This window comes from Balaenoptera acutorostrata, chromosome 9 (assembly GCF_949987535.1).
Source record: "Balaenoptera acutorostrata chromosome 9, mBalAcu1.1, whole genome shotgun sequence".
NCBI lineage: Eukaryota > Metazoa > Chordata > Mammalia > Artiodactyla > Balaenopteridae > Balaenoptera > Balaenoptera acutorostrata.
The window spans coordinates 88,886,438-88,910,818 of record NC_080072.1 but is presented as its reverse complement, the minus strand read 5'-3'; the positions used below and the strand labels follow the sequence as shown (position 1 = coordinate 88,910,818).

Below are 24,381 nucleotides of genomic sequence, written 5' to 3'. Positions count from 1 at the left end.
GGGGCAGCGAGGCGGTGGACCCTGTTATGGGGGGGTCAGAGGCGGGCAGCGAGGACGTGGATTCTGTCATAGTGGAGGTAAAAAGGGGCACGGAGAAGGTGGACCCTGTTATAGTGGAGGTAAGAGGCGGCACGGAGGAGGTGGACCCTGTCAGTGTGGAGGTAAGAGGGGGCACGGAGTGGGTGGACCCTCTTATGGGAGGTCAGAGAGTGGCAGCGAGGATGTGTACCCTATTAAGGGGGGTTTGAGTGCGGCAGCGAGGAGGTGGACTATGTCATAGTGGATGTAAGAAGGGGCACGGAGTAGGTGGACCCTTTCATAATGGAGGTAAGAGAGGAAAGGGAGGATGTGGACCCAGTTATGGGAGGTCAAAGGGAGGCAGCGAGGAGGTGGACCCTGTTCTGGGGGGTCAGAGGGGGGCAAAGAGGAGGTGGACTCTGTCATTGTGGAGTTAAGAGGGGGCACGGAGGAGGTGGACCCTGTCATTATGGACATAAGAGGCGGCACGGAGGAGGTGGACCCTGTGATTGTGGAGGTAAGAGGGGGCAAGGAGGAGGTGAACCCTATCAGTGTGGAGGTAGGAGGTGGCACGGAGGAGGTGGACCCTGTCATAATGGAGGTAAGAGAGGGAAGGGAGGAGGTGGAGCCTGTTATGGGAGGTCAGAGGCGGGAGGGAGGAGGTAGACCCTGTAATGGAGGGTCAGAGTGGGGCAGGGAGGGGGTGAACCCTGTTATGGGGGGTCAGAGGGGGGCAGCGAGGAGGTGGACCCTGTCATTGTGGAAGTAAGAGGGTGCAGGGAGGAGGTGGACCGTGTCATAGTGGAGGTAAGAGGGGGCAGGGAGGAGGTGAACCCTGTCATTGTGGAGGTAAGAGGGGGAAGGGAGGAGGTGGACCCTGTTATGAGGGGTCAGAGCGGGGCAAAGAGGAGGTGGACTCTGTCATTGTGGAGGTAACAGGGGGCACGGAGGAGGTGGACCATGTCACTGTGGAGGTAAGAGGGGGCACGGAGGAGGTGGACCCCGTCACTGTGGATGTAAGACGGGGCACGGAGGCGGTGGGCCCTGTCACTGTGGAGGTAAGAGTGGGCAGAGAGGAGGTGGACCCTCTCACTGTGGAGGTAAGAGGGTGCACGGAGGAGGTGGACCCTGACACTGTGGAGGTAAGAGGGGGCACGGAGTAGGTGGACCCTGTCATTGTGGAGGTTAGAGGGGGCATGGAGGAGGTGAACCCAGTCATTTTGTAGGTAAGAGGGGGCAGGGAGGAGGTGGACCCTGTCATTCTGGAGGGAAGAGGGGGCATGGAGGAGGAGGACACTGTGATTGTAGAGGTACGATGGGGCAGCGACGAGGTGGACCCAGTCATTGTGGAGGTAAGAGGGGGGCACGGAGGAGGCGGACCCTGTCACTGTGGATGTAAGACGGGGCATGGAGGAGGAGGAGGAGGTGGACCCTGTGATAATGGAGGTAAGAGAGGGAATGGAGGAGGTAGACCCTGTTATGTGAGGTCAGAGGGGGGCAGGGAGGAGGTAGACCCTTTTATGGGAAGTCAGAGGGGGGCAGGGAGGGAGTGGACCCTGTTATGGGGTGTCAGAGGGGGGCAGCGAAGAGGTGGACCCTGTCATTCTCCAGGTATGAAGGGGCACGGAGGAGGTGGAACCTGTCCCTGTGGAGGTAAGAGGGGGCACGGAGGAGGTGGACCCTGTCACTGTGGAGGTAAGAGGGGGCACGGGGGACGTGGATCCTGTCGCTGTGTAAGTAAGAGGGGGCACGGTGGAGGTGTCCCTGTCATAGTGGAGGTAAGAGGGGGAAGGGAGGAGGTGGAGCCTGTTATGGGGGGTCAGAGGGGGGCAGGGAGGAGTTGGACCCTGTCTTGTGGTGGTCAGGGGCCACGGATAAGCTAAGAAGGTGGTGATCGTCCTGGGGAGGGTGCCGATTAAGGGGTGTGGGAAGGACCGCCTAATCTGAGCTATAGTTCCCCTTTTGTTCCTAACTCACGTTGTGTCCAGGAGGTGACTTTCTACCCCTGTGTCCATTGTCCTCACATGGAAACGTGAGAGTACGTCACCTGTTTCTTTCCGGGCGACGTCAGGCTCCACCCCGCACACTCTCTAGAGCGGCTGGTCCCACAGGCTCTGTGTGCGGCGCTGAGGACTTCATGGCACAGACTGTGGTGATCCGCATCCTGGGTTCACCGTCCAGCTGGAGAAACGTCTGTCACACCATCACCTGTGTGATTGATAATTTTCCCAAAGAAGATGCCTTGGATGCCTTAAATAAATAAAAAATAAAGTGTTGATATCTTTTTCAATATAGCTGCTTTCATTTGTAATCTTGTGTATTTTCTGTATTAAAAACCATTATTCTTAGAAGAGATTTCCTAGACACACAAAAATGGTAAAGACCGTATGATTTTCAATCAATGATCAAATGGGAGCCTCTAGGAGCGGGGGCAGATTAGAGAGATAACCTGAGTCCTCAATGCTCCAGTGGGAGTAGATGAGCTGCTGAATGTGAGTTTTAAAAATCTGTTTAAAATGCATCCCTTAGATGATACGAAAGCAAGGAATCTGCAGAATCCCAAAATGAAGCGAAAGCAGACTTTGCCTGGAGGATTCTGCAGAATCCTGTAGAGCCTGTGCTTCTCTGAAGGCTGCCTGGCATCAGAATAGGAGACAAAGCCCGGGTCAGATGCCCCCTATCAGACTGAGCCCCCAAAAGGCTCCACCTTGATGAGGGGAAGTGACAAATTAACCCATCACAGTGCCAAGGGCACTTAGGATGCTTTGGGTGGGAGTGGATGGGTGGGTGGGGAGAGGGCACCAGGAGAACAGGGACCACGAAGGATCCCTGTTTGGTAGACGCCCACCCCCCAGCCCTGGCCCCTGAACTTTAGGCCACTAGCAACAAGAAATCCAAGTGCTGGCTGGAAGAATCCAACTTAACTCAGGCTTAACATTGCGTGCAGCAACGAACACCCAACACAGCAAAAAATCAAAATAAATAAATAAATTTAAAAAAAAACAAAAAACAGCTCCAAGGAAAATGAGTACATCATGGTTAGAAATTACATGACATCAAGGAGGCGAGACACCATGAGTGAGAAGCAACGGGTGGCAGCTAGAAATAGAGCCGCAACGACTTCAGATGGTGGAAATAAAGTTTAATACCTTTAAGGAAATGAAAGGGAAACTTGAAAATCTGAACAGATAACAAGACAGAACTAAGCACATTTGAAAAAGGGAAAATAGTGACATTTATACACCTGAATAAAGTTCAAGAAATAATAGGCTGGGGAAGAAGGAACATTCAAAGAAACAGAATTTTCCAAAGTTGTTGAAAGACACCAACCCTCAGATTAAGAAGCCCAAAAAACCCCAAGCAGTATAAATATATAGACACAGATATAAGTAACAAAGGTGGGTCTGTTATAAAAGACAGCTGGAGAGGACGGTGTCCCCTCCCCACAGGAAAGACAGGTTATAATGAAAGCCTTCACATCAACAGTGGAAACCACAAGGCTATATGATAGTATCTTCAAAGTGCTGATTAACTCAAGCAAGAATTCTATAGCGAGTAAAACAAGGGAAAGTGTGAAACTTGGGAGTTTACCATCAAAGGACCCTCACTAAATGGATTCTGGAGGATGGAGTTAAAGCCAAAGGAAAATGAGCTCAGATGTGTGGCCTGACTCTGAAGGAGAAATAGTGAACCAAGCGGCTTTGTGACACCTAATCAAACCAGCAACTATAAATGAAACAACGGTAACTTATGGGGAAATAAAGCAGACTCGATTTAAAATGCCAAGTTACTGTAGGTTATAAATTGGGAGGGGAGGTTGCAGAATAAAGTATTTTGGGGTCCTTGTATTGTCCAGGACAAGACTATGGCTATTGATTACTGGTAACTTGTTAAATATGGATTAAATGGGCAAACACTAATAGAACAGACCCAGTGTAACCTTCAAAAGAAGTGAAGGGAAAAGAATAAGTGAAGGAAAACAAACAGTCCAAATGAAGGCAAGACAAGAGGAAAAGGGGGAGAGGAACACGTAAAATGGGACAAGTCAAAATTCAAAATGTGATGTTAGAGATAAAACCAAATCACAAAGGACTTCCCTGGAGGTCCAGTGGTTGAGACTTTGCCTTCCAATGCAGTGGGTGCAGGTTCAATCCCTGGCCAGGAAACTGAGATCCCGCATGGGATCTTTTGGCATGGCCAAAAAACCAAAACATAAAACATAAGCAATATTGTAGCAAATTCCATAAACACTTTAAAAATGGTCTACATCAAAAAAAAAAATCTTAAAAAAAAAAGAAACCAAATCATAAATCTCAATACACGTAAGTGGACTAAATTCTCCTGTTCAGACCTTAAGAGTTATACCCTATTTTAAAAACAAAACAAATTTCAGCTATGTACTCTTTGCAAAAAACACACCTAAAGCACGCAGAAAGATAAAAGGCCCAACTATGGAAAAGACAGACCAGGCAATTAGTAACCAACAGGAGGCAAACTATAGTCATATTAATAGCAAAGGAGAATTCAGGCAAAAAGCATCATTAGAAATAAGGAAATTTGCTGCAGAACAATAAGTGATTCCATTCACTGGGAAAATGTATCGATTCTAGATGTGTGTCCCATGGGAATTTGTGTATAGCCTCATGCGAAGCCAGACTGACAGAATTAGAGGAAAAACTTGTCCAATCCATTGTCATGGTAGATTTTAACACACTTATCAGTAATCGGTAGATCAAATGAACCAAGAAAATTAGTAAGAAAATAGAAGATGTGAACAGTGTCACCATTGGGCTTGAGCTAATGCACTTGACTGCATCTGATGTCTGGAAAAGACACATTCCTTTCAGGCACACATGAACACGTGCTGGTTTGGCACACGCTCAGATGTAAAGCTGACCTTGGTATACTTCAAAGAATTATGATCAGACTACATTTTTTAAAAACCGCAATGCAATTAAGTTAGAAAACAAAGCCAATAAGATCATTAGAAAAATTCATTCACTTGGAAATTTCATAACACTTGTAATCGGCTCGAGGGTCAAAGGAGAAATTATCATTGAAATTAGACAAATTCATCATCTCACTTTTCACATCAAACTCATGGGATGCAATTCTTGAAAGGAAACTTAGAATAGCAAGAATTGGCCTTTGAAAAAAATAAGGCTCAAAATTGAGCTAAGATCTAACAGAAATCAAAGACCCACAGGTGCAGAAGGAAGGAAATTAAGAGAACAGAAATTTGTGAAATAGAGAAGCACATCAACAAGGCAAAAACTACATGTTTGAAAAGACAAGATTCATTTTGTTTAAAGGCACAAATGAAATGGAGTGAAAAACACCATAACCACAGACGTTACTGAGAAAAAAAGATAAGATCCTGAGACCAACTCTCAACACCCTTCAAATTTTCATATAATTGATGACTACTGAGAAAGATAGAATTTAGCAAAACAGATTCAAGGAGAGAAACGAAGCCAGAATAATCCTTTACCTGTAAAAGAAATGCATGCAATGGTCAAAATTTTTACCATGAAGAAAACACCACATGCAAATGGCTTTATCAGAATGCTCCCAAACATTCAGGAAACAGATAATTCCATTCTTACGTGAAGAAATAATAAACAATTCATTTTAAGAAACCAGCATAAGCCGGACAACCAAACTGACAAAAACGGAACGGGAAAGAAAACTACAGCCCAATCTTCCTCATGGACACGGATGCAAAAATTCTCAACAAATATCATCCAACCAGATCCAACACTGAAAAAAAAAATCATGATCAAGTTAGTTTTTATTCCAGGAATGAGACTGATTAATATGAAAATGTATTACTAGAACTGTTGTTAATTAACAGATTTAAAAGGATATGTTATCTCAACAGACAAAGAAACTAGAATTCAGCATCCATATATGACATTTAAAGTTTTTCTTAGCATATTTTTCAAAGAATAGTAATTTCCTTAACTTGACAAAAGACGTCGACCAAGAACACCCAGCAAACATACTTTATGGAGAAGCACGGCAACATTTAAGGTGAGGAATAGAGTGAAGACGTCCTTTCCATCACGCCCACCCCACCTCCCCCTCAACGCTGCACTGGCGTTTGCGGCTGCCCCAGAGGAGTGAAGAAAAAGAAACGAAAGTTTTCATGGAACCCTGTTACCCAAGCTCTCACTGCTCGCCACAGGACAGGCCAATAATCAGGAGACGAGTTGCTGGGCAAAGAATAACGACTTCCTTCGGAGAGCCCCCAAACCCAGAAGACGGTGGGCTCGTGCCCCCAGGAGCCGTCTTGCCTGCGGCAGCAGTCGGGCTCCTTTTATACTACAAGGGGCGGGACTAAAGCCAAGCACTTCCTGGTTCCCGTCAGCCTCCGGAGGGGAGGTGTTCATTTCTCCCTCCTGCAGTCATTCACAGGTGGGCCTGCTCAGGAGGTTTCTTGGGAGCTAAACACACAGGTGTTTGAGCTGAATGCTCATTTACCTTCATCTCTCGGAGGCAAGGGTCCGAGATGGGCCATTGTGTGGAATTTAAGCTTATCGGCTTAAATTAACTTGTAAGAGAATACAAAATGTTCTTCCCTATTACAACTCTACGTTATATCAAAATGTAGAGTAGTACAACTGATGTGGAAAACATGTGTGGTGATTCCCCGAAAAATTAAACAGAGTTACCATATGATCTAATAATTCCACTTCTGGGTATATCCCCCAAAGAACTGAACGTGGGGACATGAAGAGATGTTTACAGACCCGTGTCCACAGCATTACTCACAACAGCCAGGAGGTGGAGGCAACCCAGTGTCCGCTGATGGATGATGGATAAACAAAACGTGGGCTACACACAAAATAGAATATTATTCAGCCTTAAAAAGGGAGGAACTTCTGACACCTGCTATAACATGGATGAACCTTGAGGACATTATGCTCAGTGACATAAGCCAGTCACCAAAGGACAAATACTGTGTGTCTGATTCCACTCATATGAGATCCCCAGAGGAGTCAAATTCACCGAGACAGGAAGTGGATGGTGCGTACCAGGGGCTGGGGGAGGGGATGGGGAGTGAGTGTTTAATGGAGACAGAGTTTCAGTTTGGGGAAGATGAAATGATTCTGGACGTAGACGGTGGGACGGTTGTACAACAAGGTGAATGTACTTAATGCCACTGAACTATACATCTAAAACTGCTTAAAATGATGGATTTTATGTTGTGTACATTTTACCACAAAGTTTTAAAAGTTGTAAGGATTCCAAAGGATTGTCCACAAACACTGGTCTCCTGATGCTGGTAGGAACTTCCCACCAAACCCAGGGGTTTATCATCTGCAGCTTGTGAATGAGGATGTGTTTCAGAGACTATATGCAAAATCACCTATCATTTTTCTGAGAAAGCTTCCATCAGGCTGTCAGAGGGTCTGTGACCCACACGAGTTCAAGAGCCATTCTGAGGGCCCCTCCCCTCTGCAGGTGTCACCTCCCCACTTTCCTCCCCTCCCTCTACCCACCCCCAGGACACTTTTCTCTTTCATTCACTCAGATTGTTTAAACATGATGCAATGTATATTCGTACATCTTTCTTGAACTCATTAGACAAGGTTTAATTTTTTAAGACAAGTGAGGCTGTGAAATCAACCAAACTTCCGTGTTTTTTCTATTACCCTTTTTTTCCTGCCTGACAATATTAAACAGGTCCACCTCTGGCTCGGGATGTGGAACAGCAAATTTACAAACCCATGTGGATGCTTCATCCCCCAAACCGTGTTCTGTGACCTTAAATTAATTTCCAGCTAAATTTTCTTGCTTTTTCATTCTTAATTTGGCATTTAGTGTGGACTGAATTCGAATACATTGAAGACCCCTGCTCGGTCCCATGGTCTGGGGTGGTGGGAATTCTTGGAGAGGTAACACTTCAGATAGCAGAGGGGAGGTGCCTCTGAGAGGTTGCTTCAACCTCAGAAACATGCAGGGAAGGAAAACTCTCGCCAGCTCAAGTTTCATCCAAGTGAACTCTGAGATGTGTTAACAAAATGTTTTTATTTCTATTTTTAAATGAAATGCATTGTTAGGTACTTGCATGAAACCTCGAAAGGCATTTACGTTCTTTGCTTTAACTCTTCCTTTGTGGCCACAGAAAGCGGGTAGGAAGGATGAACCGAGAACGGGCGCAGCAGACACAGCCCGGGCATCGTGCGGAGCCTGCGGCCCCGAGCCCGCCTGAGCGACGGTCAGTAGTCGTCGTAGTTGATGCTGGCTCCGTGCCTGAAGCCCTAGGGGCTCCAGGGACCGATCGCAGCATCCTCATCGTGGTGGCGCTGGTGGTAATCGTAGCAGTCGTGCCCATTCCGACCTCTGTTTAGCCAATGGGTGATGGCATCCTCAAATTTCTGCAGGAAAAGAGGATGAGAGGGGATGAACGTAAGGACACCGTTTCCCAGAGAACATCTTACTGACGCTGTTTCTCTGGGATCTTTCTTCAACGAGGAACAACCCCTCCTAAGAATAACTCCTGCCACAAGGACCTACTGTACAGCACAGGGAGGAATTATATTCCCTATCTTGTAATAACTTATAAGGGAGAAGAATCTGAAAAAGAATATATGTATAACCGAATCACTTTGCTGTATACCTGAAACTAACATAACATTGTAAATCAACTCTACTTCAATAGAAAACAATAAATCATCGTTTTTTAAAAAGACCAACTCCTGGCTACAGCATCCCTGGGCCAGAGGTCAATACTAACCAGCTGGAGAACGCTGCTGAAAGCTTTCTCCCCCAAAGGAGTACACACCCCTACCCGTGAACACGTCTGTCTGTGAGTTCTAAATATACCCCAGACTTCAACAGTTTTCTCTTTTTCAGTCAAGAAAATGGACCCCTGCCCAATACAGTAACAGCTGGGCCTGTCCCCAGGCGCTGGGCATCTGATGTGGCAGACGCTGACCCCCTCCCCGTCCCGCCCGGGCTTCGTGAACGTGGTGCATGAAACCACTTTGCAGCCTCGGGGCAGGGAATTTGGACACGTCTGGCGGTGACACTCTCACACCTGTCGTGTTGCTCAGACAGGCCCGGATGCAGTGATTCAGGCCACAAACGCTTACTACGTGGGCACGATTCAACCCTCATCCCCGTCTACTCACTCGGCCTGGGGCTCCAGACTCCTCTGACCCTCCCCCAGTCCCTGCCTTGAAAAGGAAACAGCTTGCTTGTCTCACAATACTGCAGTTTTTCCCATAGTGAAGTAGTCTCGTTCCTTGGTTTTTCTCATTTTATAATCTTGTTTGAGGTTTTGGCTTAACATATTTTTTTTCCAAACAATTTGTAAAATATTTTATGAATACAGAAATAATGCAGACACATTTAACAAATGTGTATGTGAGAGGGAGACAAAGAAAAAGGGAGAGATTTCCATTGCCGAAGGCAACCACTACTGACATTTGGATGCATTTCCTTCTAGTCTCTTCTATGCATCATATTTAGTTATTATACCCTTACTTGATCCCCATTTTTATTCTGGTTTTGTCACCAGTCATTATTTTAGCCATTTCCCCATGTCAAACTCTTAACACCCATTTTCTTGAACTGCAAATACAGATAATCAAGGAAATGCAAATTACTAAACTATGATATGGCACTTTATCAAAGAAGTAAATTTATTTGTTTTAAAATTTTTTCAGTGGCAATACCAGATGCTGCTGAAGATCTGAGAATAGTGGGGCTCTCACGCATGACTTATGGGAAGATGAAATTTGCTGGTACTTAACGACCGTGACGTGTGATTCTATCTTTTGGCCCAGTAACTCCACTGAACAAAATGATACTAAGTAAGGAGAAAACTACACAGGAAGATGCAAATAACAGTACCTGCCTTTTGGGTTGTTGTGAATGTTAGGTAATTCATATAAGTATGAGACCCGTGCCTGGCACAGTTTGGCTCTAGGTGCTTAGTGATTTGCACAGCAAGAAAATTATATTTGAGTAGCAAAAAGATAATTAGGGAACAACTGGTATAGCCAACGGTTAGGACTGGGAAGGAAATTATACAGCTACAGGATTGCATGCTATGCAGCCATTAAAAAGGATGTTTCTGAAGAGTTTACTTTTGTTCGCCTCTTGCAGTATTTTGTATACACCCTCCATTCACAATATGAGCCATGAGCCCGTTTGGAAAAACCCTTCCAGTTCCCCCCTGGAAGATGCCACCCTCCGTCCACTCCCTGGCTGGGGCAGTGAGCTGTGCTCTCCACATCAGGCCTCACTCAGCACAGCCCTGCCCATCACCCTGCAGACTCGCTCCGGGCCAGTGGAATCTCACACCTTAACTCCGCCGCTGGCTGACCTGTACCTGGTCCCCGGCTGGGAGTCGGGGATGATAAGCAGTCTTTTTCCTTCATTCGGTGAATATGTCCATTCATGCTACCTGGACACATGAACCGAACCGTACTTCCTGCAAATGCATTGACAAATTTTCCCAGGAGCATCTGCAAAGACCCGTCTCTCTTTAAAAGACGCTTTGCATCTCTTTCCAATATCCTCATGGGTCTTTGCATCGATCTTGCTGTTTCTGACATTTTTTGGGAGGCAAAGTTGAAAATGTTTTGGGAGGGGGTGAGTTATTTTTAAAGACACCCAGGCAAAACGGACCAGATACATTAAAAGAGTCCCTAAGAACACCAGACTATCGATGAATTTAAGTCCCAGCCAATTTGGGCGGGGAAGTCTCTGGATCTCTGCTTCCAAAACCTGATGGGAGAGATTCCCATCTGGGCACACTGGGATGGAAAATTCTAGCTAATACTCTTACCTGGTCATATTGGCGGTAAGAGGGGGCAGGGAGGAGGTGGACCGTGTCATCATGGAGGTAACAGGGGGCAGGGAGGCGGTTGACCGCGTCATAATGGAGGTAAGAGGGGGCAGGGAGGACGTGGACCCTGTCACTGTAGAGGTAAGAGGGGGCATGGAGGAGGTGGACCCTGTCACTGTGGAGGTAAGAGGGGGCACGGAGGAGGTGGACCCTGTCACTGTGGAGGTAAGAGGGGGCACGGAGGAGGTGGACCCTCTCACTGTGGAGGTAAGAGGGGGCAGGGAGGAGGTGGACCCTGTCACTGTGGAGGTAAGAGGGGGCAGGGAGGAGGTGGACCCTGTCACTGTGGAGGTAAGAAGGGGCACGGAGGAGGTGGACCCTGTCACTGTGGAGGTAAGAGGGGGCAGGGAGGAGGTGGACCCTGTTATGGGGGGTCAGAATGGGGCAGCGAGGAGGTGGACCCTGTGATTGTGGAGGTAAGAGGGGGAAGGGAGGAATTGGACCCTGTTATGAGGGGTCAGAGGGGGGCAGCGAGGAGATGGACCCTGTTATGTGCAGTGAGAGGGGGGCAGCGAGGAGGTGTACCCTGTTACGGGGGGTGAGAGGGGGGCAGCGAGGAGGTGGACTCTGTCATAGTGGAGGTAAGAAGGGGCACGGAGGAGGTGGACCCTGTCATAATGGAGTTAAGAGGGGGAAGGGAGGAGGTGGACCCTGTTATGGAAGGTATTCGGAGGGCAGGGAGGAGGTAGACTCTGTTATGGGAAGTCAGAGGGGGGCCGGGAGGGGGTGGGACCTGTTATGGGTGGTCAGAGGTGGGCAGCGAGGAGGTGGACCCTGTCATTGGGGAAGTAAGAGGGGGAAGGGAGGAGGTGGACCCTGTTATGGGGGGTCAGAGGGGGGCAAAGAGGAGGTGGGCCCTGTTATGGGGGGTCAGAGGGGGGCAGTGAGGACGTGGACCCTGTCAGTGTGGAGGTAAGAGGGGGCACGGATTAGGCGTACCATGTTATGAGGAGACAGAGGGGGGCAGCGAGGAGGTGGAACCTATTATGGGGGGTCAGAGGGGGGCAGCAGGAGGTGTACCATGTTCAGGGGGGTTAGAGGGGGGCAGCGAGGAGGTGGTGTATGTCATAGTGGAAGTAAGAAGGGGCACGGAGGAGGAGGAGGTGGACCCTGTGATAATGGAGGTAAGAGAGGGAATGGAGGAGGTAGACCCTGTTATGTGAGGTCAGAGGGGGGCAGGGAGGAGGTAGACCCTCTTATGGGAAGTCAGAGGGGGGCAGGGAGGGAGTGGACCCTGTTATGGGGTGTCAGAGGGGGGCAGCGAAGAGGTGGACCCTGTCATTCTCGAGGTATGAAGGGGCACGGAGGAGGTGGAACCTGTCCCTGTGGAGGTAAGAGGGGGCACGGAGGAGGTGGATCCTGTCACTGTGGATGTAAGAGTGGGCAGGGAGGAGGTGGACCCTGTCACTGTGGAGGTAAGAGGGTGCACGGAAGATGGGGACCCTGACACTGTTGAGGTAAGAGGGGGCACGGAGGAGGTGAACCCAGTCATTTTGTAGGTAAGAGGGGGCAGGGAGGAGGTGGACCCAGTCATTGTGGAGGTAAGAGGGGGGCAGGGAGGAGGTCGACACTGTCATAGTGGAGGTAAGAAGGAGCACGGAGAAGGTGGACCCTGTCATAATGGAGGGAAGAGGGGGAAGGGAGTAGGTGGACCCTGTTATTGGAGTTCAGAGAAGGGCAGGGAAGAGGTAGACCATGTTATGGGGGGTCAGAGGGGGACAAGGAGGGGGTGGACCCTGTTATGGGGGGTCAGAGGGGGGCAGCGAGCAGGTGGACACTGTCATAATGTAGGTAAGAGAGGGAAGGGAGGAGGTGGACCCTGTTATGGGAGGTCAGAGTGGGGTAGGGAGGGGGTGGACCCTGTTATGGGGGGTCAGAGGGGGGCAGCGAGGAGGTGGACTTTGCATAGTGCAGGTAAGAAGGGGCACGGAGGAGGTGGACCCTGTTATAGTGGAGGTAAGAGGGGGCACGGAGTAGGTGGACCCTGTCGCTGTAGAGGTAAGAGGGGGCACGGAATAGGTGGACCCTGTCACTGTGGTGGTAAGAGGGGGCAAGGAGGAGGTGAACCCTGACACTGTGGAGGTAAGAGGGGGCACGGAGGAGGTGGACCCTGTAAAAGTGGGGGAAAGAGGGGGCACGGAGGAGGTGGACCCTGTAAAAGTGGGGGAAAGAGGGGGCACGGAGGAGGTGGACCCTGTCACTGTGGAGGTAATAGGGAGCACGGAGGAGGTGGACCCTGTCATAATGGAGGTAAGAGAGGGAAGGGAGGTGGTGGACCCTGTTATGGGGGGACAGAGGGTGGCAGCGAGGAGGTGGACCCTGTGATTGTCGAGGTATGAAGGGGCATGGAGGAGGTGGACCCTGTCACTGTGGAGGTAAGAGGGGGCACCGAGGAGTTGGACCCTGTCACTGTGGAGGTAGGAGGGGGCATGGAGGAGGTGGACCCTGTCACTGTGGAGGCAAGAGGCGGCACGGTGGAGGTGGACCCTATCACTGTGGAGGTAAGAGAGGGCAGGGAGGAGGTGGACCCTGTCACTGTGGAGGTAAGAGGGTGCACGGAGGAGGTGGACCCTGACACTGTGGAGGTAAGAGGGGGCACGGAGTAGGTGGACCCTGTCATTGTGGAGGTTAGAGGGGGCATGGAGGAGGTGAACCCAGTCATTTTGTAGGTAAGAGGGGGCAGGGAGGAGGTGGACCCAGTCATTGTGGAGGTAAGAGGGGGGCAGGGAGGAGGTGGACACTGTCATAGTGGAGGTAAGAAGGAGCACGGAGAAGGTGAACCCTGTCATAATGGAGGTAAGAAGGGGAAGGGAGTAGGTGGACCCTGTTATTGGAGTTCAGAGAAGGGCAGGGAAGAGGTAGACCCTGTTATGGTGGGTCAGAGGGGGGCAGCGAGGAGGTGGACACTGTCATAATGTAGGTAAGAGAGGGAAGGGAGGAGGTGGACCCTGTTATGGGAGGTCAGAGTGGGGTAGGGAGGGGGTGGACCCTGTTATGGGGGGTCAGAGGGGGGCAGCAAGGAGGTGGACTCTGCATAGTGCAGGTAAGAAGGGGCACGGAGGAGGTGGACCCTGTGATTGTGGAGGTAAGAGGGGGCACGAAGGAGGTGGACCCTATCAGTGTGGAGGTAGGAGGTGGCACGGAGGAGGTGGACCCTGTCATAATGTAGGTAAGAGAGGGAAGGGAGGAGGTGGAGCCTGTTATGGGAGGTCAGAGGGGGGAGGGAGGAGGTACACCCTGTAATGGAGGGTCAGAGGGGGGCAGGGAGGGGGTGAACCCAGTTATGGGGGGTCAGAGGGGGGCAGCGAGGAGGTGGACCCTGTCATTGTGGAAGTAAGAGGGGGCAGGGAGGAGGTGGACCGTGTCATAGTGGAGGTAAGAGGGGGCAGGGAGGAGGTGAACCCTGTCATTGTGGAGGTTAAGAGGGGGAAGGGAGGAGGTGGACCCTGTTATGAGGGGTCAGAGGGGGGCAAAGAGGAGGTGGACTCTGTCATTGTGGAGGTAACAGGGGGCACGTAGGAGGTGGACCCTATCAGTGTGGAGGTAGGAGGTGGCACGGAGGAGGTGGACCATGTCACTGTGGAGGTAAGAGGGGGCACGGAGGAGGCGGACCCTGTCACTGTGGATGTAAGAGGGGGCACGGAGGAGGTGGACCCCGTCACTGTGGATGTAAGACGGGGCACGAGGCGGTGGGCCCTGTCACTGTGGAGGTAAGAGTGGGCAGAGAGAAGGTGGACCCTTTCACTGTGGAGGTAAGAGGGGGCACGGAGTAGGTGGACCCTGTCATTGTGGAGGTTAGAGGGGGCATGGAGGAGGTGAACCCAGTCATTCTGTAGGTAAGAGGGGGCAGGGAGGATGTGGACCCTGTCATTCTAGAGGGAAGAGGGGGCATGGAGGAGGAGGACACTGTGATTGTGGAGGTACGATGGGGCAGCGACGAGGTGGACCCAGTCATTGTGGAGGTAAGAGGGGGCCAGGGAGGAGGTGGACTCTGTCACTGTGGAGGTAAGAGGGGGCATGGAGGAGGTGGACCCAGTGATTTTGTAGGTAAGAGGGGGCAGGGAGGAGGTGGACCCAGTCCTTGTGGAGGGAAGAGGGGGCATGGAGGAGGTGGACCCTGTCATTGTGTAGGTAAGAGGGCGACAGGGAGGAGGTGGACCCTGTCATTGTGGAGGTAAGAGGGGGCACGGAGTAGGTGGACCCTGTCACTGCAGAGGTAAGACGGGACAGCGAGGAGGTGGACCCTGTGATTGTGGAGGTAAGAGGGGGAAAGGAGGAGGTAGACTCTGTTAGGGGGGTCGGAGGGGGGCAGCGAGGAGGTTGACCCTGTTATGCGCGGTCAGAGGGGGGCAGCGAGGAGGTGGACTCTATAATAGTGGAGGTAAGAAGGGGCACGGAGGAGGTGGACCGTGTTATAATGGAGATAAGAGTGGGAAGGGAGGAGGTGGACCCTGTTATGGGGGGTCAGAGGAGGGCAGGGAGGAGGTAGACCGTGTTACGGGGTGTCAGAGGGGGGCAGCGAGGAGGTGGACCCTGTCATTGTGGAGGTAAGAGAGGGAAGGGAGGAGGTGCACCCTGTTATGGGGGGTCAGAGCGGGGCAAAGAGGAGGTGGACTCTGTCATTGTGGAGGTAACAGGGTGCACGGAGGAGGCGGACCCTGTCACTGTGGATGTAAGAGGGGGCACGGAGGAGGTGGACCCCGTCACTGTGGATGTAAGACGGGGCACGAGGCGGTGGGCCCTGTCACTGTGGAGGTAAGAGTGGGCAGAGAGAAGGTGGACCCTTTCACTGTGGAGGTAAGAGGGTGCACGGAGGAGGTGGACCCTGACACTGTGGAGGTAAGAGGGGGCACGGAGTAGGTGGACCCTGTCATTGTGGAGGTTAGAGGGGGCATGGAGGAGGTGAACCCAGTCATTTTGTAGGTAAGAGGGGGCAGGGAGGATGTGGACCCTGTCATTCTGGAGGGAAGAGGGGGCATGGAGGAGGAGGACACTGTGATTGTGGAGGTACGATGGGGCAGCGACGAGGTGGACCCAGTCATTGTGGAGGTAAGAGGGGGCCAGGGAGGAGGTGGACTCTGTCACTGTGGAGGTAAGAGGGGGCATGGAGGAGGTGGACCCAGTGATTTTGTAGGTAAGAGGGGGCAGGGAGGAGGTGGACCCAGTCCTTGTGGAGGGAAGAGGGGGCATGGAGGAGGTGGACCCTGTCATTGTGGAGGTAAGAGGGCGACAGGGAGGAGGTGGACCCTGTCATTGTGGAGGTAAGAGGGGGCACGGAGTAGGTGGACCCTGTCACTGTAGAGGTAAGACGGGACAGCGAGGAGGTGGACCCTGTGATTGTGGAGGTAAGAGGGGGAAAGGAGGAGGTAGACTCTGTTAGGGGGGTCGGAGGGGGGCAGCGAGGAGGTGGACCCTGTTATGGGGGGATAGAGGGGAGCAGTGAGGAGGTGTACCCTGTTATGCGCGGTCAGAGGGGGGCAGCGAGGAGGTGGACTCTATAATAGTGGAGGTAAGAAGGGGCACGGAGGAGGTGGGCCGTGTCATAATGGAGATAAGAGTGGGAAGGGAGGAGGTGGACCCTGTTATGGGGGGTCAGAGGAGGGCAGGGAGGAGGTAGACCGTGTTACGGGGTGTCAGAGGGGGGCAGCGAGGAGGTGGACCCTGTCACTGTGGAGGTAAGAGGGGGCACGGAGGAGGTGGACCCTGTCACTGTGGAGGTAAGAGGGGGCAGGGAGGAGGAGGACACTGTCACTGTGGAGGTAAGAGGGGGCACGGAGGAGGTGGACCCTGTCACTGTGGAGGTAAGAGGGGGCACGGAGGAGGTGGACCCTGTCACTGTGGAGGTAAGAGTGGGCAGGGAGGAGGTGGAACCTGTCACTGTGGAGGGAAGAGGGGACACGGAGGAGGTGGCCCCTATCACTGTGGAGGTAAGAGGGGGCACGGAGGAGGTGGATACTTTCACTGTGGAGGTAAGACAGGGAAGGGAGGAGGCGGATTCAGTTATGGGAGGTCAGAGGGGGGCAGTGAGGAGGTAGACCCTGTTATGGGGGGGCCAGCGGGGGGCAGCGAGGAGGTGGACTCTGCATAGTGCAGGTAAGAAGGGGCACGGAGGAGGTGGACCCTGTTATAGTGGAGGTAAGAGGGGGCACGGAGGAGGTGGACCCTGTCATTGTGGAGTTAAGAGGGGGAACGGAGGAGGTGGACCCTGTCGCTGTGGAGGTAAGAGGGGGAACGGAGGAGGTGGCCCCTATCACTGTGGAGGTAGGAGGGGGCACGGAGGAGGTGGACCCAGTCATTGTTTAGGGAAAAGGGGGCATGGAGGAGGAGGACACTGTGATTGTGGAAGTAAGATGGGGCAGGGACGAGGTGGACCCAGTCATTGTGGAGGTAAGAGGGGGGCAGGGAGGAGGTGGACCCTGTCATTGTGGAGGTAAGAGGGGGGCAGGGAGGAGTTGGACACTGTCATAGTGGAGGTAAGAAGGAGCACGGAGTAGGTGGACCCTGTCATAATGGAGGTAAGAGGGGGAAGGGAGTAGGTGGACCCTGTTATTGGAGTTCAGAGAAGGGCAGGGAAGAGGTAGACCCTGTTATGGTGGGTCAGAGAGGGGCAAGGAGGGGGTGGACACTGTTATGGGGGGTCAGAGGGGGGCAGCGAGGAGGTGGACACTGTCATAATGTAGGTAAGAGAGGGAAGGGAGGAGGTGGACCCTGTTATGGGAGGTCAGAGTGGGGTAGGGAGGGGGTGGACCCTGTTATGGGGGGTCAGAGGGGGGCAGCGAGGAGGTGGACTCTGCATAGTGCAGGTAAGAAGGGGCACGGAGGAGGTGGACCCTGTTATAGTGGAGGTAAGAGGGGGCACGGAGGAGGTGGACCCTGTCATAATGGAGGTAAGAGAGGGTAGGGAGGAGGTGGACCCAGTTATGGGACCCAGTTATGGGAGGTTAGAGGGGGGCAGGGAGGAGGTAGACCCTGTTATGGTGGGTGAGAGGGGGTAGCAAGGAGGTGAACCCTGTCATTGTGGAAATAAGATGGGGAAGGGAGGAGGTGGACCCTGTTATGGGGGGTCAGAGGGGGGCAAAGAGGATGTGTACCCTGTTATGGGGGGTCAGAGGGGGGCTGTGAGGACGTGGACCCTGTCAGTGTGGAGGTAAGAGGGGGCACGGATTAGGTGGACCCTGTTATGGGGAGACAGAGGGGGGCAGCGAGGAGGTGGAACCTATTATGGGGGGTCAGAGGGGGGCAGCAGGAAGTGTACCATGTTCAGGGGGGTTACATGGGGGCAGCGAGGAGGTGGTATATGTCATAGTGGAAGTAAGAAGGGGCACGGAGGAGGAGGAGGTGGACCCTGTGATAATGGAGGTAAGAGAGGGAATGGAGGAGGTAGACCCTGTTATGTGAGGTCAGAGGGGGGCAGGGAGGAGGTAGACCCTCTTATGGGAAGTCAGAGGGGGGCAGGGAGGGAGTGGACCCTGTTATGGGGTGTCAGAAGGGGGCAGCGAGGAGGTGGACCCTGTCATTGTCGAGGTATGAAGGGGCATGGAGGAGGTGGATCCTGTCACTGTGGAGGTAAGAGGGGGCACGGAGGAGGTGGACCCTGTCACTGTGGAGGTAAGAGGGGGAAGGGAGGAGGTGGACTTTGTTATGGGGGGGTCAGAGGGGGGCAGCGAGGAGGTGGACCCTGTTATGGGGGGTCAGAGGGGGGCAAAGAGGAGGTGGACCCTGTCATTGTGGAAGTAAGAGGGGGCACGGAGGAGGTGGACTCTGTCATTGTGGAGGTAAGAGGGGGCACGGAGGAGGTGGACCCTTTCATTGTAGAGGTAAGAGGGGGCAGCGAGGAGGTGGACCCTGTGATTGTGGAGGTAAGAGGGGGAAAGGAGGATGTGGACCCTGTTATGGGGGTTCAGAGGGGGGTAGCGAGGAGGTGGACCCTATCATTGTGGAGGTAAGAGGGGGCAGGGAGGAGGTGGACCCTGTTACTGTGGAGGTAAAAGGGGGCACGGAAGAGGTGGACCCTGTCACTGTGTAGCCAAGAGGGGGCATGGAGGAGGTGGATCCTGTCACTGTGGAGGTAAGAGGGGGCACAGAGGAAGTGGACCCTGTCACTGTGGAGGTAAGATGGGGCACGGAGTAGGTGGACCCTGTGACTATGGAGGTAAGAGGGAGCACGGAGGAGGTGGACCCTGTCACTGTGGAGGTAAGAGGGGGCACAGAGGAGGTGGACCTTGTCATAATGGAGGTAAGAGAGGGAAGGGAAGAGGTGGACCCTGTTATGGGGGGTCAGAGGGGGGCAGCAAGGAGGTGGACCCTGTGATTGTGGAGGTAAGAGGGGGAAGGAAGGAGGTGGACCCAGTTATGGGGGGTCAGAGGGGGGCAGCGAGGAGGTGTACCCTGTTACGGGGGGTCAGAGGGGGGCAGCGAGGAGGTGGACTCTGTCACAGTGGAGGTAAGTAGGGGCATGGAGGAGGTGGACACTGTTATAGTGGGGGTAAGAGGCGGCACGGAGGAGGTGGATCATGTCAGTGTGGAGGTAAGAGCGGGCACGGATTAGGTGGACCCTGTTATGGAGGGACAGAGGGGGGCAGCGAGGAGGTGGAACTTGTTATGGGGGGTCAGATGGGGGCAGCGAGGAGGTGGACTATGTCATAGTAGAGGTAAGAAGGGGCACGGAGGAGGTGGACCCTGTCATAATGGAGGTAAGAGAGGGTAGGGAGGAGGTGGACCCAGTTATGGGAGGTTAGAGGGGGGCAGGGAGGAGGTAGACCCTGTTATGGTGGGTGAGAGGGGGTAGCAAGGAGGTGGACCCTGTCATTGTGGAAATAAGATGGGGAAGGGAGGAGGTGGACCCTGTTATGGGGGGTCAGAGGGGGGCAAAGAGGACGTGTACCCTGTTATGGGGGGTCAGAGGGGGGCTGTGAGGACGTGGACCCTGTCAGTGTGGAGGTAAGAGGGGGCACGGATTAGGTGGACCCTGTTATGGGGAGACAGAGGGGGGCAGCAGGAAGTGTACCATGTTCAGGGGGGTTACATGGGGGCAGCGAGGAGGTGGTGTATGTCATAGTGGAAGTAAGAAGGGGCACGGAGGAGGAGGAGGTGGACCCTGTGATAATGGAGGTAAGAGAGGGAATGGAGGAGGTAGACCCTGTTATGTGAGGTCAGAGGGGGGCAGGGAGGAGGTAGACCCTCTTATGGGAAGTCAGAGGGGGGCAGGGAGGGAGTGGACCCTGTTATGGGGTGTCAGAGGGGGGCAGCGAGGAGGTGGACCCTGTCATTGTCGAGGTATGAAGGGGCATGGAGGAGGTGGACCCTGTCACTGTGGACGTAAGAGGGGGCACGGAGGAGGTGGACCCTGTCACTGTGGAGGTAAGAGGGGGCACGGAGGAGGTGGACCCTGTCACTGTGTAGCCAAGAGGGGGCACGGAGGAGGTGGACCTTGTCACTGTGGAGGCAAGAGGGGGCACGGAGTATGTGGACCCTGTCACTGTGGAGGTAAGAGGGGGCACGGAGGAGGTAGACCCTGTCACTGTGGAGGTAAGAGGGGGCACAGATGAGGTGGACCCTGTCATAATGTAGGTAAGAGAGGGAAGGGAAGAGGTGGACCCTGTTATGGGGGGTCAGAGGGGGGCAGCAAGGAGGTGGACCCTGTGATTGTGGAGGTAAGAGGGGGAAGGGAGGAGGTGGACCCAGTTATGGGGGGTCAGAGGGGGGCAGCGACGAGGTGTACCCTGTTACGGGGGGTGAGAGGGGGGCAGCGAGGAGGTGGACTCTGTCATAGTGGAGGTAAGAAGGGGCACGGAGGAGGTGGACCCTGTCATAATGGAGTTAAGAGGGGGAAGGGAGGAGGTGGACCCTGTTATGGAAGGTAAGCGGAGGGCAGGGAGGAGGTAGACTCTGTTATGGGAAGTCAGAGGGGGGCCGGGAGGGGGTGGGACCTGTTATGGGTGGTCAGAGGTGGGCAGCGAGGAGGTGGACCCTGTCATTGGGGAAGTAAGAGGGGGAAGGGAGGAGGTGGACCCTGTTATGGGGGGTCAGAGGGGGGCAAAGAGGAGGTGGACCCTGTTATGGGGGGTCAGAGGGGGGCAGTGAGGACGTGGACCCTGTCAGTGTGGAGGTAAGAGGGGGCACGGATTAGGTGGACCATGTTATGAGGAGACAGAGGGGGGCAGCGAGGAGGTGGAACCTATTATGGGGGGTCAGAGGGGGGCAGCAGGAGGTGTACCATGTTCAGGGGGGTTAGAGGGGGGCAGCGAGGAGGTGGTGTATGTCATAGTGGAAGTAAGAAGGGGCACGGAGGAGGAGGAGGTGGACCCTGTGATAATGGAGGTAAGAGAGGGAATGGAGGAGGTAGACCCTGTTATGTGAGGTCAGAGGGGGGCAGGGAGGAGGTAGACCCTCTTATGGGAAGTCAGAGGGGGGCAGGGAGGGAGTGGACCCTGTTATGGGGTGTCAGAGGGGGGCAGCGAAGAGGTGGACCCTGTCATTCTCGAGGTATGAAGGGGCACGGAGGAGGTGGAACCTGTCCCTGTGGAGGTAAGAGGGGGCACGGAGGAGGTGGATCCTGTCACTGTGGATGTAAGAGTGGGCAGGGAGGAGGTGGACCCTGTCACTGTGGAGGTAAGAGGGTGCACGGAAGATGTGGACCCTGACACTGTTGAGGTAAGAGGGGGCACGGAGGAGGTGGACCCTGTCATTGGGGAGGTAAGAGGGGGCACGGAGGAGGTGGACCCAGTCATTGTGGAGGTAAGAGGGGGGCAGGGAGGAGGTGGACACTGTCATAGTGGAGGTAAGAAGGAGCACGGAGAAGGTGGACCCTGTCATAATGGAGGGAAGAGGGGGAAGGGAGTAGGTGGACCCTGTTATTGGAGTTCAGAGAAGGGCAGGGAAGAGGTAGACCCTGTTATGGTGGGTCAGAGGGGGGCAAGGAGGGGGTGGACACTGTTATGGGGGGTCAGAGGGGGGCAGCGAGGAGGTGGACACTGTCATAATGTAGGTAAGAGAGGGAAGGGAGAAGGTGGACCCTGTTATGGGAGGTCAGAGTGGGGTAGGGAGGGGGTGGACCCTGCTATGGGGGGTCAGAGGGGGGCAGCGAGGAGGTGGACTCTGCATAGTGCAGGTAAGAAGGGGCACGGAGGAGGTGGACCCTGTTATAGTGGAGGTAAGAGGGGGCACGGAGGAGGTGGACCCTGTCATTGTGGAGTTAAGAGGGGGAACGGAGGAGGTGGACCCTGTCGCTGTGTAGGTAAGAGGGGGAACGGAGGAGGTGGCCCCTATCACTGTGGAGGTAAGAGGGGGCACGGAGGAGGTGGACCCTTTCATTGTATAGGTAAGAGGGGGCAGCGAGGAGGTGGACCCTGTGATTGTGGAGGTAAGAGGGGGAAAGGAGGAGGTGGACCCTGTTATGGAGGGTCAGAGCGGGGCAGCGAGGAGGTGTACCCTGTTAAGGGGGGTTAGAGGGGGGCAGCGAGGAGGTGTACCCTGTTAAAGGGGGTCAGAGGGGGCAGCGAGGTGGTGGACTCTGTCATAGTGGAGGTATGAGTGGGCACTGAGGAGGTGGATCCTGTCACTGTGGAGGTAAGAGGGGGCACCGAGGAGTTGGACCCTGTCACTGTGGAGGTAAGAGGGGGCATGGAGGAGGTGGACCCTGTCACTGTGGAGGTAAGAGGCGGCACGGTGGAGGTGGACCCTGTTACTCTGGAGGTAAGAGGGGGCACCGATGAGTTGGACCCTGTCACTGTGGAGGTAAGAGGGGGCACAGAGGAGGTGGATCCTGTCATTGTCGAGGTAAGAGGGGGCATGGAGGAGGTGAACCCAGTCATTTTGTAGGTAAGAGGGGGCAGGGAGGAGGTGGACCTAGTCATTGTGTAGGGAAGAGGGGGCACGGAGGAGGAGGACACTGTGATTGTGGAGGTAAGATGGGGCAGGGACGAGGTGGACCCAGTCATTGTGGAGGTAAGAGGGGGGCAGAGACGAGGTGGACCCTGTCATTGTGGAGGTAAGAGGGGCAGGGAGGAGGTGGACCCAGTCATTCTGGAGGTAAGAGCTGGGCAGGGAGGAGGTGGACCCTGTCACTGTGGAGGTAAGAGGGGGCATGGAGGAGGTGGACCCAGTCATTTTGTAGGTAAGAGGGGGCCGGGAGGAGGTGGACCCTGTCATTGTGGAGGTAAGAGGGCGGCAGGGAGGAGGCGGACCCTGTCATTGTGGAGGTAAGAGGGGGAAGGGAGGAGGTGGACCCTGTTATGTGGGGTCAGAGGGGGGCTGCGAGGAGGTGGACCCTCTTATGGGGGGTCAGAAGGGGGCAGCGAGGAGGTGGACTCTGTCATAGTGGAGGTAAAAAGGGGCACGGAGGAGGTGGACTCTGTAATAATGGAGGTAAGAGGGGGAAGGGAGGAGGTGTACCCTGTTACGGGGGGTCAGAGGGGGGCAGCGAGGAGGTGGACTCAGTCATAGTGGAGGTAAGAGGCGGCAGGGAGGAGGTGGACCGTGTCATAGTGGAGGTAAGAGGGGGCAGGGAGGAGGTGGACCCTGTTATAGGGGGTCAGAGGGGGGCAAAGAGGAGATGGACCCTGTCATTGTGGAAGTAAGAGGGGGAAGGGAGGAGGTGGACCCTGTTATAGGGGGTCAGAGGGGGGCAAAGAGGAGGTGGACCCTGTAATTGTGGAGGTAAGAGGGGCAGGGAGGAGGTGGACCCAGTCATTCTGGAGGTAAGAGGGGGGCAGGGAGGAGGTGGACCCTGTAATAATGGAGGTAAGAGGGGGAAGGGAGGAGTTGTACCCTGTTACGGGGGGTCAGAGGGGGGCAGCGAGGAGGTGGACTCTGTCATAGTGGAGGTAAGAGGGGGCAGGGAGGAGGTGGACCGTGTCATAGTGGAGGTAAGAGGGGGCAGGGAGGAGGTGGACCCTGTTATAGGGGGTCAGAGGGGGGCAAAGAGGAGGTGGACCCTGTCATTTTGGAGGTAAGAGGGGGCACGGAGTTGATGGACCCTGTAACTGTGGAAGTAAGAGGCGGCACGGAGGAGGTGGACCCTTTCACTATGGAGGTAAGACCGGGCACGGAGGAGGTGGACCCTGACACTGTGGAGGTAAGAGGGGGCAAGGAGGAGGTGGACCCTTTCATTGTGGAGGTAAGAGGGGGCAGGGAGGAGGTGGACCCAGTCATTTTGTAGGGAAGAGGGGGCAGGGAGGAGGTGGACCCAGTGATTGTGGAGGGAAGAGGGGGCTTGGAGGAGCTGGACCCTGTCATTGTGGAGGTAAGAGGGGGGCAGGGAGGAGGTGGACCCTGTCATTGTGGAGGTAAGAGGGGGCACGGAGGAGGTGGACACAGTCATTTTGTAGGTAAGAGGGGGCAGGGAGGTGGACCCTGTCTTTGTGGAGGTAAGAGGGTGGCAGGGAGGAGGTGGACCCTGTTACTGTGGAGGTAAGAGGGGGCAGGGAGTAGGTGGACACAGTCATTTTGTAGCTAAGAGGGGGCAGGGAGGAGGTGGACCTAGTCATTGTGTAGGGAAG

General features: G+C 53.9%; 1 protein-coding gene and 1 long non-coding RNA gene across 11 annotated transcripts in view; one reads left to right on the top strand and one right to left on the bottom strand.

Moving 5' to 3' along the window:
* The window catches only part of BCO2 (beta-carotene oxygenase 2), a 479,892-nt gene that overhangs the window by 192,224 nt on the left and 263,287 nt on the right, over positions 1 to 24,381 (top strand). The gene's annotated exons all lie outside the window — the stretch shown is intronic.
* The window catches only part of LOC103009086 (uncharacterized), a 143,124-nt gene that overhangs the window by 39,217 nt on the left and 79,526 nt on the right, over positions 1 to 24,381 (bottom strand). For all 3 annotated transcript variants that reach the window (XR_009009269.1, XR_009009270.1, XR_009009271.1), the window contains 2 exons: positions 6,182 to 8,402; positions 2,066 to 2,268 (listed from right to left, as the gene is read on the bottom strand). This is a non-coding gene — a long non-coding RNA (uncharacterized LOC103009086). The remainder of the gene's footprint in view (positions 1 to 2,065; positions 2,269 to 6,181; positions 8,403 to 24,381) is intronic.